Source organism: Carassius carassius, chromosome 6 (assembly GCF_963082965.1).
Source record: "Carassius carassius chromosome 6, fCarCar2.1, whole genome shotgun sequence".
Lineage (NCBI taxonomy): Eukaryota > Metazoa > Chordata > Actinopteri > Cypriniformes > Cyprinidae > Carassius > Carassius carassius.
This window is the reverse complement of record NC_081760.1, coordinates 12,057,588-12,073,996: the sequence shown is the minus strand read 5'-3', so window position 1 is coordinate 12,073,996 and position 16,409 is coordinate 12,057,588. Positions and strand designations below refer to the sequence as shown.

The window sequence follows — 16,409 nt, the reverse complement described above, 5'->3', positions numbered from 1 at the left end:
ATAAATACCAATTATTGCGTAGAGAGTGGCGTACGCCTTCTTTGGTGCGTACGCAACGTTTATAAATGAGGCCCCAGGTCTCAGGGAGAGGAACTTAAAGCAATGTCAGAAAGCAAGTATGTAAGAAAACAGCCAAATCAAACCAAAAAAACCCAACTCTTCAATAAAGCAAATTTTATTTGAGAAGGTGGAGGAGAGGCAGAAAATTTTAAATGTTGAGCAAACAGGGAAAACATGCAATATAAAGATCACTGATTTAAAGATATCTCCAATAAGTGTTAGGTAAAATTCCCATGACCATTTCAATTACCACACACTGAACATTTCATTGAACAATTCTCTGCCCGCTACCACCACTGTCCCCATCTGGCCCACGGTCCCCATTGCCACGGCCACCACGGTCCCTGGCCGCCAGCCTGCCAACTTCCCTGGCCCTGTCCAAGGCCACTAGACTGTCCCAGTCCCTGGCCGCTTACCTGGCCAAATCCACTCCCCTTACCGCTTCCCTGGCCCTGTCTGCTACCCTGTCCATTTGCCTTAACCTGGCCCTGTCCGTGGCCATTACCCTGGCCCGGTCCACGGCCGCTGCCCTGGCCCTGTCTGCTACCCTGTCCATTTGCCTTAACCTGGCCCTGTCCGTAGCCACTTCCCTGTCCAGGTCCGTGGACCTGTCCACTTTCCTTACCCTGGCCGCTTCCCTGGCCATGGCCGCTAGCCTGTCCTGGTCTGCCACCCTGTCCACTTCCCTTACCCTGGCCAAGACCTGGTCCGCTTCCCTTACCCTGTCCATGGCCACTTCCCTGGCTCGGTCCACTACCCTGTTCCAGACCACTTCCCTTACCCTGGACGCTTCCCTGGCCATGGCTGCTAGACTGTCCTGGTCCGCTACCCTGCCCACTTCCCTTACCCGGTCCACTTCCCTTACCCTGTCCATAGCCGCTTCCCTGGCCCAGTCCACTACCCTTACCCTGGCTGCTTCCCTGGCCATTAGACGGTCCTGGTCCACTACCCTGTCCACTTCCCTTACCCTGGCCATGGCCGCTAGCCTGTCCAGGTCCGTGGCCATGGACCGGTCCACTAGCCTGAACCAGTCCATTAATCTGTCCTTGTCCGTGGCGGCTTCCCTGGCCCGGTCCGCTGCCCTGTACTTGGCCGTGTCCCTGATCACGTGGTTCACTGCATGCAAAGCCACTGGTGGTTGGGCAACACTTCTGTGTGGCCGGACACTGTCCATCATTGTAACAGCTTGCAGCCCACAGTGAAATCATCTGCGGTAAGGGACATTGACCCGGCTTCACTGCGTGGACACAGATAGTCATCTTTAGTTAATGCATATAGACAGCTTTTCCTCTATTTTGTAAAGCCATTCTGTGCTTAAAGATCAAATTCAAACCCATTTTAGATGGGGGGGGGGGGGGGGGGTCATATGCAACTTTTCTTTACCACAAACAGCCACTTTTTAAATGCTGGTCACATGTACCAATTTCGCTCGATTACATCTGACAAAGCAACCACCAAATATGGAATTTTGAGACTCAGACCATTCCAACGAAGGTTACATTGTCAGGATTACAAAAGTTCTGATTCTAAGACACTTGGAATGACACATCCCACCAAAATAATTTTAGTATGAGGTCCATGTCTTACCAGAACATTACGTTGATATAAGTTAGTCACGGTTTAGAATATTACTGGAGTAAAACAAGTTTTAAAGTATGTGACTTCTAAAGTGCTTTTGTTTTTTTCAGAAACAAAAGCACGACTTAATGAGTGGATCACTGAATAATATTCCTCAACCAAATTCTTTCAAAAAGCGGAATAATTCAGTAAAGTAAACAGTACATTGCTCAGAGACACAAAACAGTACTGCGATCTGTTTGGAACCATTTTCATAAAAATTGAGCTAAAACAAGCAAGGTTAGGTTTAAAAGCAAGTTTAACTCCTTGCTTTACTGAACTTGTATAAAAATTCATGCATCTACAGAAAAACGGTACTCTTTGCTTTAAATCAAAACCATTTTAAAACCTGCTAGTCATCCCTAAACTGGGTCTAAAGACTGGGAGTCACTCATTTTTTAATTTCAGCGGTGTAATGAAGTCAGCAAATCTTCTCACCTCTGCTTTGTCCTTGAATAGCCCGAGTAGTGTTCAGGTATCCGAACAGACACGATAAAACGGCAATCAACGAGAAATAAACTCGAGCTGTCATCCTCGTGGCCTGCAATGTCAGAATGACCACTGCTGGAAAATGTGTTGAAGTGATGCGTCAGAAAAAGTAAACAACAAAGCGCAAAAAAATAAGAATACGTGTTATTGCAACATCTACCTCTGTTAAATGGGGGTTTAAAAATCCAAGGAGATCAGGTCAATTGTAACCCTGATTAAACTCACCTGCCTGTAGCTTTCTAGTAATGTGAAATGCCTTGATAAGCTTGTTCAGGTGAGTTTCATAATAATTAAGCTAGCTTAATTACGAGAGGATTTTGCGTTTCTATGGTGACAATATAAACTGCAAAGTGAATCTGCAGTGGTGAGGTGGTGGTACAGCGATCATGTTGTGGCATCAATGTGTTCAACTTAATGCGGTGCGTGCTGGTTCTTCTAATTAAGTTGGCTTGAGAAAGCCAACTTACTGAAATCCTATTTAAACTTATTATTATTAGGGGCCAAGCACCGAAGGTGCGTAGGACCCTATTGTGTTTGTTCCCGTTCTTATTATTATTAGGGGCCAAGCACCGAAGGTGCGTAGGACCCTATTGTGTTTGTTCCCGTTCTTATTATTATTCTTCCTTCTTCCGACTGGGAGTCTATGGCAGCCCATAGAACAGATTTCGGGAAAGTTGTTTTGGTCTGACATTCTGATAGAGGACAGTCCCAACATTAAATACACCAATTTTGGTTTGTCTAAGTCATTCCCTCTAGCGCCACCAACTGTCCAAAGTTTCACTTTTATTTTGCTAATAACTTTTGAACTGTAAGGCCAATCAACAAAATTCTTTTTTCCTCTGATTCCTGAGCTCATGGCGATTCGATTACACCATATGACGTCATTTTCCGTCATAAAAACATGGCCGCCATTTTAAATTTTTTGAAAAACCTACTTTTTCAAACTCGTCCTAGACGGTTTGTCCGATTTGCACGAAAATTGAACCAGATCATCTTCAGGCAGTGCTGACCAAAAGTTATGGAATTCAAGTTGATTCGTCAAATCATTTTCGATAAACGCTCAAACTAATTTTTATGTAGCGCTTACAAAAACAGTCGTAAGGCTGTATCTCTGTAACGATTTATCGTATTCAGACCAAACTTGGTACAAGTCATAACAAGCATGACCTGAGGATACATGCTGCGTTTCAGCGCAGCGCCACCTACTGGTCCGGAGATATGAAAGACTGCTCTTTTTGCTTATAACTTCTAAACAGTTTGTCCAAAAATCATATAATTGGTCTTGTTAGATTCAGGGCAACATGTCAAGTCAACTGATATCCAATTTTACCATTTCGGACATTTTGACTGTCGGCCATATTGAATTTTGTGCTAAAATGCTGTATTTTCAGAACGCATCAATGGATTGTTACGAAACATGGTATGGGTCATCAGCACAATGTCCTGAAGGAGCGTGAGAAGTTTTGAAACAGCGCCACCTACGGGTGATCATCTTTATTTAAATGCTTATAACTTTGGGTGTGGTCGACTTATTTTCACGAGACTCATCGAATTAGACTCCTGAATCCTTACCGAGTCCTACGATACCAAACATGCTAGGTTTCGCCTTACGGTTTGTGTAGCGTTGTGATTTAGCGCTTAAAAAACATTTGGCTATATCTTCGAAACCACTTGTCTGATCGAGACGAAACCACCGTCAGAAGTTCGAAAACATAGGTCGATAGCTAAACATCAATACCCAAATGCCAAAATATTGATAGTAAGGGGTAGTAAAATTCAATCAAAGTCAAGAGTCAGTCATTTTTTACGTGTTTTTTCATATAATTGTCTATAACTCTGAAGTGAATTGAAATATTTTCACCAAAATTGACACACATATGTATAAAAAAATGGCGGGACTGAGCCTCTTGGTGGCACTATAATAGAACAAAACATGAAATTCCCATTGACTTCAATACAGTTTTGTGAAATAAAATGCTATACTAAACAAATGCATTGGTGTAATATTACTAAACTCAGAATGTGCCAACAACACCATCCCCTGAAGGTACTCAAAATATTTCGAAAAAGTTATAACAAAAATTCCAAAAAGGCTAATAACTTTTGAATAAATCTGGCTATTGAAATGTCGCTGGATGTAGTAGATTCCTTGGGCCAAGCCGAGATCATATATACCAAGTTTTCCTTATTTGGCCAAACTTCCTGTCCGCCATCTTGACTTTCAGTCAAAACCTACTCTTTCGAACTCCTCATCAACCGTTGGTCCGATTTTCACCAAAATTGAATCATATCATCTTCAGACTGAGCCACCTAAAAGATATGGATTTCGTGTCGATATACGAAACGGTTCTCATTTAGCGCATCAACGAATTTGCTGGAAGGATGCCAACATGCATTTGAGGCTGTATCTCAGCAAAGCTTTGACATTTTTTCACCAAACATTGTATGTGTCATTGTCACCTCACACTGACCATTCCAAACTAATTTGGTAACAGCACCACCTATTGGTTACCCGTGATAAGCCAATAAATCCTATTACTAGTTGTTGTGTTTAATGTTTTCAAGGCATTTTGCCTAAAATAATCTTAAAACGGTTTTAATTACTCATTCCTGCCGTTCGTCTGAAGCTTGCTTCTGTAGTGCTTGGCCCCATTATTGCTGCTTGCAGCTATATTTCTTCTTCTTCTTCTTCTTCTTTTTATTTTTCTGGCCGAAAAATTTTTGGACACTAACTCCTCCTAGACCGTTCAAGCTACATACTCCAAACTCGGGTCAGACCTTCATACTGTTCTGACTCGGTGTGCTATATCTTTTCAGACTGGTTTGAGTTACGGTTTTCTTAAAAATTAATATTAAAAATCATAAAAATGCCCATAGATTTTCATTGACAGGATGTTCAGATGACCCAAGCTCCAAATCCCATTAGACTCAATCAAGCTTTGATGCTAATCAAAGTTAACAGCTTAAGTAATTTGTGGATTAATGCTTATTAGAGTTCAACCGGCTTATTAGACTGGTTCAACCGGTTCACTAAGAAGAACCGGTTAAATTGAACGATTCATTCACGAATCGGACATCACTAACACAGATCTGAATTTAGCAGCTGACTCGCTGAACGTTCTCACGCCGGTGTGATTGTATTAATATTAATAAAATATTAATCGGCTATTTTTTGTCTTTTGGAAGCTGCATTCAACTTGGTTCCCTTCTGTTATAAGTCACACGTACAAACTAATGTCACAGGTATCGTGTACTGTAATTGAATGTAGCCTAAGTTATTACCTGTTGAACAGTAGACAGCACACTGTGTTCATCTAATAAAGATCTTCGTCGCTAGCAAATAGCCTTTGCAGATTTGCTTTCAGTTCAGGGCAGTTGCATAGCCACATTTTCAACGCTGCTGATGTTAAACGTTACAACTCTGAGTGAACCACTTCAGTCGCTCAGCACACGCTGAAGGGAAATTAACGAATCATTCAAACCAGTAGTGTGCATATGAAAATCTGGGTGTGCCACATTTATTGTCAGATTACTGTGCAAAATTATGGGATAGTATTTTTGTCGCACTGCTTCCATCCAACCATAGCCTACTCCTAGTGGTAATTTGCAGGTCGTGTCAAAATGTAGTTAATTGTTAAATGTAATAATTTTCTTCCAAATACGATAATTTTGAACTTCTGGTACAATACTTGGACATTTCCAATCTGGCAAAACTGTCTGTTGATGTTGGGCCCAGGGAGGGAGAAACATCCTCATCAGGTGTAATGTTAGGCCTTGTGTCCAGCTGTCCAGGTTTTTTTTTCTAAAAAAAAATTAAGAAAGGAGCTCTGCGACATACTGCTAGCTAGCAATGTGCAATCAAAAATTATCTGTTTATATCATAGACTGCTGGGGTCACAGTCAGCTGCTGTTTGCTGATTGGTTAGCAGTCCGAATGTCGGAAGATATATTTTAACCAAAATAATTTAAAATGTAAATTACATTTTAACATTTTTAGCATTATTGCACCATATATTGGATTCTTATTTCTGTGCCCCTGAGAGTATGATTTAGAATGTTCAGTGGCATCTCAGAACTGCTAGATTCAAACAGCTTTTGTGCGTTGGCTGGCGCTGAGCCAGAGACGGACGCGCTCAGCGCTTGTCATATATCACAATTAATATGCAGTGTTTTCAACCACATAATGTTTATTTTAGGCTTAATACATTTAAATATACATAATCATTAGTAAAAAAATACATTGGTAGTTTGTAAAATACACACTAATCAAATGTAATTTGCCGACGGGTTTTATTCATATATCAGACAGACATAGCAGAACAATAAAGTTTACTCTATTCTTCGTCCAGTTCAACAGCCACTTACTTTCATGTATTTCGGGAGAAACTGGGGAATTCAAGTGCTTTACGTTAAATCCGGCTGACAGGACTCTGAACTGCAGCGCTCATCTCGTTATAGATCAAGATAACTTATAAAAGGTTTTTAAATGAAGAATCGGAATATCAGATAGTTGACATGGTAAGCAAGTTTGTGTATTTTAATTAAAAAAAAAATGAAAAACTAAATAAAACTAATACCGATACATCTGTTAGTGGCTGCGGTGTGTCACGTGACAATTATGACACGTCGCCATGGAAACAAGGGGTCAGTTAAAATATTAGTAACTTGCGCGTGAAAGGGTTGATTTAAAAAATATATATATATATATATATATATATATATATATATATATATATTTAAGTTAACGACAATAGCCCAAGTTCAGTAAACATTTTTTTTGAGACTATAAAAACTTCTGCATCTATTTTTAGGTGTGCCAGCTGCCACTCTGGGTGGCACAGGCACACCCGTGGCTAAGCCACTGATTCAAACTGATTCATGAGCCCATTCACTCGTTTGCCAAGTGGTTTGATCAAGCCTTTGAACAGAATTGACTCAAAAGAATGAATCATTCGCAAATGGGCATTGCTTAATTGCCCAGAGAAAAGTAGATGGCGCGTTTGGAATAAACTAAAGCATTTATAGCATTGCATTAAGATAAAGTAACGAGAGGAGCATCGCCCACAGTAACGAAAGTACAAGTACAGATTTTTTCAAAAAAAAAAAAAAACACCATCTATACATACAAAAAGCATAAGCACAAAGTTAGTTTGACCTGCATAAATGTGTGCTATATTAGGTGCAAAGCCAATCATTTGTGCAGAGAGTTGAAGCTAAAATGCAATTCGCTGTATAGGCCTAGTTTCTGCCAGGGCAGCACTTTTTCACCATGATAATTGCTGGATATCTAAAATATAAAAATGAGGAAGCCTAAAAATCAAGCCTGATGCCTTGCCCACATTGGAGCAATGACATGAAAATTGTCAAACAAGTTGAGGCCCCACCACACTCAGAGATACAATGCTTTGCTAAAAGTCCAGGTCTCAGGGAGAGGAACTTAAAGCAATGTCAGAAAGCAAATATGTGAGAAAACAGCCAAATCAAACCAAAAAAACCCAACTCTTCAATAAAGCAAATTTTATTTGAGAAGGTGGAGGAGAGGCAGAAAATTTTAAATGTTGAGCAAACAGGGAAAACATGCAATATAAAGATCACTGAATTAAAGATATCTCCAATATGTGTTAGGTAAAATTCCCATGACCATTTCAATTACCACACACTGAACATTTCATTGAACAATTCTCTGCCCGCTACCACCACTGTCCCCATCTGGCCCACGGTCCCTGGCCGCCAGCCTGCCAACTTCCCTGGCCCTGTCCAAGGCCACTAGACTGTCCCAGTCCCTGGCCGCTTCCCTGGCCACCAGCATATCCACTTCCCTGGCCTGGTCCATGGCCACTAGACTGTCCCGGTCCATGGCTGCTTACCTGGCCCAGTCCACTCCCCTTACCGCTTCCCTGGCCCTGTCTGCTACCCTGTCCATTTGCCTTAACCTGGCCCTGTCCGTGGCCATTACCCTGGCCCGGTCCACGGCCGCTGCCCTGGCGCTGTCTGCTACCCTGTCCATTTGCCTTAACCTGGCCCTGTCCGTAGCCACTTCCCTGTCCAGGTCCGTGGACCTGTCCACTTTCCTTACCCTGGCCGCTTCCCTGGCCATGGCTGCTAGCCTGTCCTGGTCTGCCACCCTGTCCACTTCCCTTACCCTGGCCCGGTCCAAGACCTGGTCCGCTTCCCTTACCCTGTCCATGGCCGCTTCCCTGGCTCGGTCCACTACCCTGTTCCAGACCACTTCCCTTACCCTGGACGCTTCCCTGGCCATGGCTGCTAGACTGTCCTGGTCCGCTACCCTGCCCACTTCCCTTACCCGGTCCACTTCCCTTACCCTGTCCATGGCCGCTTCCCCGGCCCAGTCCACTACCCTTACCCTGGCTGCTTCCCTGGCCATTAGACGGTCTTGGTCCACTACCCTGTCCACTTCCCTTACCCTGGCCCTGTCCATGGCCGCTAGCCTGTCCAGGTCCGTGGCCATGGACCGGTCCACTAGCCTGAACCAGTCCATTAATCTGTCCTTGTCCGTGGCGGCTTCCCTGGCCCGGTCCGCTGCCCTGTACTTGGCCGTGTCCCTGATCACGTGGTTCACTGCATGCAAAGCCACTGGTGGTTGGCCAACACTTCTGTGTGGCCGGACACTGTCCATCATTGTAACAGCTTGCAGCCCACAGTGGAATAATCTGCGGTAAGGGACATTGACCCGGCTTCACTGCGTGGACACAGATAGTCATCTTTAGTTAATGCATATAGACAGTTTTTCCTCTATTTTGTAAAGCCACTCTGTGCTTAAAGATAAAATTCAAACCCATTTTAAATCGGGGGGGGGGGGTCATATGCAAATTTTCTTTACCACAAACAGCCACTTTTTAAATGCGGTCACATGTACCAATTTCGCTCTATTACATCTGACAAAGCAACCACCAAATATGGAATTTTGAGACTCAGACCATTCCAACAATGTATACATTGTCAGGATTTCAAAAGTTCTGATTCTAAGACACTTGGAATGACACATCCCACCAAAATAATTTTAGTATGAGGTCCATGTCTTACCAGAACATTACGTTGGTATAAGTTAGTCACGGTTTAGAATATTACTGGAGTAAAAAAAGTTTTAAAGTATGTGACTTCTAAAGTGCTTTTGTTTTTTTCAGAAACAAAAGCACTTGACTTAATGAGTGTATCACTGAATATTTTTTTCTCAACCAAATTCTTTCAAAAAGCGGAATAATTCAGTAAAGTAAACAGTACATTGCTCAGAGACACAAAACAGTACTGCGATCTGTTTGGAACCATTTTCATAAAAATTGAGCTAAAACAAGCAAGGTTAGGTTTAAAAGCAAGTTTAACTCCTTGCTTTACTGAACTTGTATAAAAATTCATGCATCTACAGAAAAACGGTACTCTTTGCTTTAAATCGAAACCATTTTAAAACCTGCTAGTCATCCCTAAACTGGGTCTAAAGACTGGGAGTCACTCATTTTTGAATTTCAGCGGTGTAATGAAGTCAGCAAATCTTCTCACCTCTGCTTTGTCCTTGAATAGCGTGAGTAGTGTTCAGGTATCCGAACAGACACGATAAAACGGCAATCAACGAGAAATAAACTCGAGCTGTCATCCTCGCGGCCTGCAATGTCACAATGACCGAGACACCCTTCGCTGCAGACTGTAGCGCGGTGACGTCACGTACGTACGTCACGTATGTACGTCACGTATGTGTTTACCGCGCATGCGCTTGTAATTTGCATTGCGTGATGAAGTTAGTTGTTTTATAGGCTATATTGCTACATTCACTATAATTTTTTTATAGTTGATTGCTAAACTATTGATGTCTCATTACATCTGACAGTGTCATGTCATCATCTTTATGGATACAGAGTAGGCTACGCTACTCTTTCTCTCTCTCTCTCTCTCTCTTTGTTTGGTCGTGCGCAACTCTTCCTAAATATATTTATAATCTATTATTTTTAAGTAACATTAACATGACAGAAAAATGACTGTATCTTTGTAATAATATTTAAGTGAATGTATATTGTTTACGAAGCGGTCATAACGTAACGTTACCTGACAGCGTGGAGTTTACCGAAATCTATCAGTTATGAACAGCCATACATTAATGATAACGAGATTTGATAAGCGTGTGTAGCTGAGGTATTTGTATTATGCTATATTAATCTTCGTTTATGTTGCTATTTAGGACTTTATAAGATACATTATACGGACTTAACGTAACTCCATTAGACTACGTTATGTACGTTAGGCCTAACGTTACTGCTCGCTGTAAAACAACAAGACAGAAAAGGAAATTAAACCTAATTAACACCGCTATGGACGTAAAAAATGTTAATTTAATGAATTCATGTGCAATTTGAAAGGATATATTACCAGAGATTATGTTAACTTACCTCAGAAAACGATCGGAAGTCTGCCGTTAAAACCGTTGGTCATTTAAAAACGCCACTAGCAACATTGTTAATCAAAATTAAAATGTGTAATTTCATTCCTATTAAATAATTAATTCACAACTGTTTTGATGAATTTTACAAATTGTAATGAAAAATTAAGAAATTAACTGAGAAATTTAAAAATCTTACCTGGTTGAGCGAAGCTGGGCGGTATCAGTTGAAGTCGGAATGACAGCTCATTAACTATGCAGAGTTCCGGCAGTTCCTGCTCTCATTGGCTAGAACACATAAAATTCAAGGCATTGATGTTTGCATACAAATCCAACACTGGCTCTGCACCCCTTTACCTAAATTCATTACTTCAGACTTATGTGCCTATAGAAGCTTGCGTGAACGTCGCTTGATTGTTCATACCAAAGAAGCACATAGTCACTTTTACAGCCTTTTAAATTAATTGTTCCCTCCTGGTTGAATGACCTCCCCATTTCAGTTGCTCTATTCTACCTGTTTCCTTTTTATTATATTAAAAAAAAACTGCTAAAAAGTACTGCTTTTAAGCTAACTGAGACTTGTTATAGCACTTATATATCATTGCTGTTTTGTTAGATTTGATTGCTTCCATTGTCCTCATATGTACGTCGCTTTGTTATGTTTATACTGTATATTAAATATTTATATATAAAATATAATAATGTAAATATAAAAACGTATATACACATGTAAATATATAGGCCTACAGTAAAAAATATATAAATATATATTGTATATGTGTGCATTTATATATACATATTTAAAATACACACTGCACATACATATATTATGTAAACAAAAATGTATATAATTAAAAAAATAATAATACAATTAATGGCTATTAGTGCTGTCAAACAATTAATCGCATCCAAACTAAATGTTTTTGTTTACATAATATTTTTACATTTATTATGTATATAAATACAAACATTTATTTATATATAAATATATTTAATATAAAAACATTACATTTTTTTTTAAATACATGAATGTGTGTATATTTATATATACATAATAAATATACACTTAACACACACACATATATAAAAAAAATAAAAAAACCCAGGGTGCCCACAGAAAATCTCCATAGGGCCCCAAATGACCAAACTGCTATGGGCCCCGCATGGGCTAACCCACAGGGGGCCCCAAGTGGGTTTCGTGTGGGCCAACCCACTGTGGGCTTGCCCACAGAAAACCATCATGGGGGCCCAAAAGGGCAAACCCGCTGTGGCCCCGCATGGGCTAACCCACATGGGGCCCACGTGGGTTTAGTGTGGGTTTGCTCTGCCCACACTGTCCCACAGAAAACCCGCAGTGGGCCCGCATCTATAGATGTCACACTCATACTGCTATCACCGCTTGCCAGAGGCTGAGAATGTCCAGCACTAGAGTTATCTTGATACGGTTTTATTGTGAAGATGTTAACGCACGGATTTCCGAAGTGAAGTGAAACAATGTTGACTGGGCATAGCGCTATATTTTTTCTGATCTGTTTTTCTCCCTTCCTTCAGGATGTCTGTCTCTGTAAAGGAGCTGTGTGAATTGATGAATGTTAACTATGATAGGGCTGTTATTGAGGCGATTGCGAGGACCAACAATGAGGAGGAAGGTTTGTAGGAAAATAGAATTGAGTCAGCCAAACAATTAAGTCTACATTGTATTCATTACTGAAATGTAGGGCTGCTCCGATCACGATCGGCCGGTCATTCCCTTACGAAAATTAACCATGGTTTTATTACAAATAAAACCAAAAAACCATGGTTACTATAGTTAAACCATGGTACTCACAAATTAACCATGGTTTTGCTATATTGACCATGGTTTAACCACAGTATTTGTAGTAAATCTGTGGTTATACAAATGGTAGTCAACACGCCAAAAAACCATGGGTTACTACAGTTTTACTATAATAAAACCATGGTTATTTTATGTGCATTTCGTCAGTAAAGCCGGTTCTCTAATCAGAGGTAAATTCCCTCAGGTGCGTGATTTCACATAGAGCAGCTGTTACTACACAGAGCCGTTGTTAACTGAGAAGATGCGCAAATAAACGCTAAAAATGAAGTGGATTTGCACATCTTCTCAGTTAACAATGGCTCCGTGTAGTAACAGCTGCTCTATGTGAATTCACGCACCTGAGGGAATTTACCGCTGATTAGAGAACCAGCTTTACTGACGAGATGCGCATAACGATCGGCCGATTGTGATCGGAGGAGCCCTACTGAAATGTTAACTAGCTTTCCTCTCTCATGGTTTTATTATAGTAAAACTGTAGTAACCCATGGTTTTTTGGCATATTGACTGCCATTTGTATAACCACAGATTTACTACATATACCATGGTTAAACTATGGTTAATATAGCAAAACCATGGTTAATTTGTGCTTACCATGGTTTAACTATAGTAACCATGTTTTTTTGGTTTTATTTGTAGTAAAACCATGGTTAATTTTCGTAAGGGTAGATTCACTTGAAAGTGACAGTTCTCGGACAGCTGCCAATGAGGGTAGATACTTTAGGCTTAAATTATTTTCTCCCAGTAGCTACCTATACAGCAACCTAAAGCCTATTGATGTGTTGCACATTAAGGTGAAAGCCTGTCACACATGTTATTTTGGTTCCCTTGATCCAAGAAAATGCTGTTGCATTTCCAAGTACTAACCCATCAAATTGTATGTTGCTAAATTAAAACATTTTAAAGGTTTGTTCACCCAAAAATGATATTTAAGCCATGATTTACTCACCCTCAAGCCGTTCGAGATGCATACGTCAATCTTTTTTTCAGACAAACACACTGTCAGTTATTTTAGAAAATGTCTTCAGTCTTTCAGTGGTTATAATGTCAAGTTATGGGGTCCACATCGTTGAAGTCCCAAAATGTGCATGCATCCTTCACAAAAGTAATCCATCTGGCTCCAGGAGGATAAACAAAGGCCTTCTGAGGGTAATCCGTGTGGTTTTGTTGTAACAATATACATATTTAAAACTTTATAAATGAAAATAACTGGGCTACGCCCTACATTATACGCCAGCATCCATCTCCATGAACGCTTGCGACCACCGCCGGAAGCCGGTTATTTTTGTTTATAAAGTTTTAAATATGTATATTTTTATGACAAAACCGCACGGATTACCCTCAGAAGGCCTTCGTTTATCCCCCTGGAGCCGGATGGATTATTCTTGTGAAGGATGCAAGCAATTTTCGGACTTGAAGCAGCCAGACCCCATTGCTTCCCATTATAACCACTGAAAGATCTAAGACATTTTCTAAAATAACTGAAAATGTGTTCGTCTGAAAAAAGATGCATCTCGAACGACTTGAGGGTGAGTAAATCATGGCTTAAATATCATTTTTGGGCGAACTATCCCTTTAATCACAGAGAATTCAAAATGTATAGTTACTGTGCTGGTCAAAGCTACTGATGCAAGATCAGTTCTGAATTATTTAAACATTGTAGGCTATTCAGTGTGCTAAATGCATTTTATCTGTATTGTTGTTAGATTCTCTGGAAAGTGATAAAGAAAATCATTCCGAAATAGCTGCCAGTGAGGGTAAGTATTCTTCTTTTTCTTCTTCTCAGATTAGACTGTACTACAGCCTCCACCTCACATTAGTTTCGAGTAGGACTTAAAGACTAAAGCCCATTACTAATTACAAATCTAGCATATTTAATCGATTACCAGTCAAAATTAATGCAATCTTATATCTGAATGATGTGAACAGTGCATTCGTTGTACTAAATGTGTTCCTCTTTATTATTCTAAGACTCACTTGAACACGATCCAGAAAATGAGCCGGATTACACACCTGTCTATGAAGGTGAGTAACTTATTGTCATTATTTTTACATTTCTGTCAGCTACTAGTGTGCTCAGCCGCATGCGCGCGCCCACACACACACATACACACACACACACACACACACACACACACACAAACACACAAACAGCAATGCCAAACTTAAATGCATGCCTACACACTGACACACACACACACACACACACACACACACACACACACACACACACATATATCCACATGCTAAGAAACCATGTAAGAGAAATGTGCATTTGTAGAACATCATTTTTATTTTCTTTTTCTTTTAATCATATGAAGGTGCCATTGATAATCGTGGAAGGTCAAGGAAGAGGGCCAACCCAGACACTTGGAAGGGTAACATCCAGAAAAGGAAAAGAATGAGGGGCTAATCTTATCTTGGATGGAAAAAAAAATGAATTTGTCATCAAAGAAGAAAGAAAAATTGGCGGCCGGTGCCGATCTGTGTCCTGCAAGAAATCAAGCAAACTACACTGCTCCGAAATTGATGAAGGGAAGAGGGAGGAAATTTTCAAGTATTTTTGGGGGAAATTGGAATGGAAAGAGAGGAGAATGTATGTGAAAACATCGGTGGAGGTGAGTGATGTCAAGCGGCGCCGGACAGAAGCGGTTCAATCTCGGAGGTCAGCATCTCTCTTTTGTTGTTTATGTGTAGATGGTAAAAGGCTCAGAGTTTGTCAAAGGATGTTCCTGTCTACACTTGGCATCAAGCAGTGGACTTTTTTAAAGTGGGTTGGGCGAAGAGGGGAAAGTCCTGAGAAGATGGCGAGATTGAGTGTAAGGACAGAGGAGCAGGACTTCCTAAAGACCTTCCTTCTGGATTGGCCAAAAGTTCCATCGCACTACTGCAGGTCCTCCTCATCAAAGATGTACCTGAAGCTTTTCTTCAAGTCCAGCAGTCATCTCCACACACAGTATAAGCAATCATGTGCAGACCACAGCATCCAGCCTCTGTCATGGCAAGTATTCGCTAACACCTTCAACGATTTAAATCTTTCTCTGTTCCATCTGAAGAAAGATCAGTGTGACACTTGCTGTGCCTTCAAAGCTGGGAACATCGAGGCTGCCATGTGGGAGGAACACTGTGTTAAAAAGGACGATGCACAAGCAGAAAAGGTAAAGGACAAACAACTTGCAAACAACACAACCTTGGTTGCATGCATGGATCTGCAGGGCCTTCTCCTGTGCCCAAAGCTTCAAGCGTCTGCCCTGTACTACAAAATGGCATCACATGAAGCAAAAAATTACCTTTGGCATGACGGTGAAGCTGGGGTCTCTGCCAACGAGTTCGCCTCCTGCATTGTGGATTACCTTGAAGCACACCCCACTTACAATGAATTCATCCTTTGGAGTGATGGGTGTGGCTATCAAAACAGAAATCTGGTCCTGAGCAATGCCCTCTTAAAGTTTGCTACTGAGAAAAAGAAAAGTGTGACACAGAAGTACCTTGAAAGAGGTCACACACAAATGGAATGTGACTCTGTGCACAGTGTGATTGAGAGGAAGTTGAGAAACCATGACATACATGTTCCAGCTGAGTATGCTGCAGTTATTCGAGGAGCTCGTTCCAGTCCAAAACCATACGAGGTGAAGTATGTTGGTTACAGCTTTTTCCAAGACTTCAGCAAAGTCAACATCTGTAAGACAGTCCGACCTGGTAGCAAAGTTGGAGATCCTACGGTGCATGACCTTCGAGCAGTAAGGTGTGTTTTTTTTTTGTTTTTTTTACACACTTTTTCACAAATACATGAAACATTAGCCATATCATATTAACATATTTGGTTTCATAAATCTAAACATGCTTTTGGTTCCCTCTTATCTCTGTGACCTATGTCCCCCGACAACCTTCCCCCCTTCTTTTCTTTAATCTATCTATTAGATACAATGTGGATGGCAGTATGGAGTTTAAATTGCTACACTCTGACAACTGGCAACCCTTCACATCCCCATCCCTGAGGAAGACGTGTGTCATCGTTGCCCC

General features: G+C 40.9%; 1 long non-coding RNA gene across 1 annotated transcript; it reads left to right on the top strand.

Moving 5' to 3' along the window:
* The first annotated feature begins 13,050 nt into the window (after positions 1–13,050).
* LOC132141873 (uncharacterized) lies at positions 13,051–15,225 on the top strand. The gene is made up of 4 exons (XR_009433945.1): positions 13,051–13,097; positions 14,093–14,143; positions 14,358–14,411; positions 14,708–15,225. It is a non-coding gene; the product is annotated as an uncharacterized LOC132141873 (long non-coding RNA).
* Positions 15,226–16,409: the final 1,184 nt, after the last annotated feature.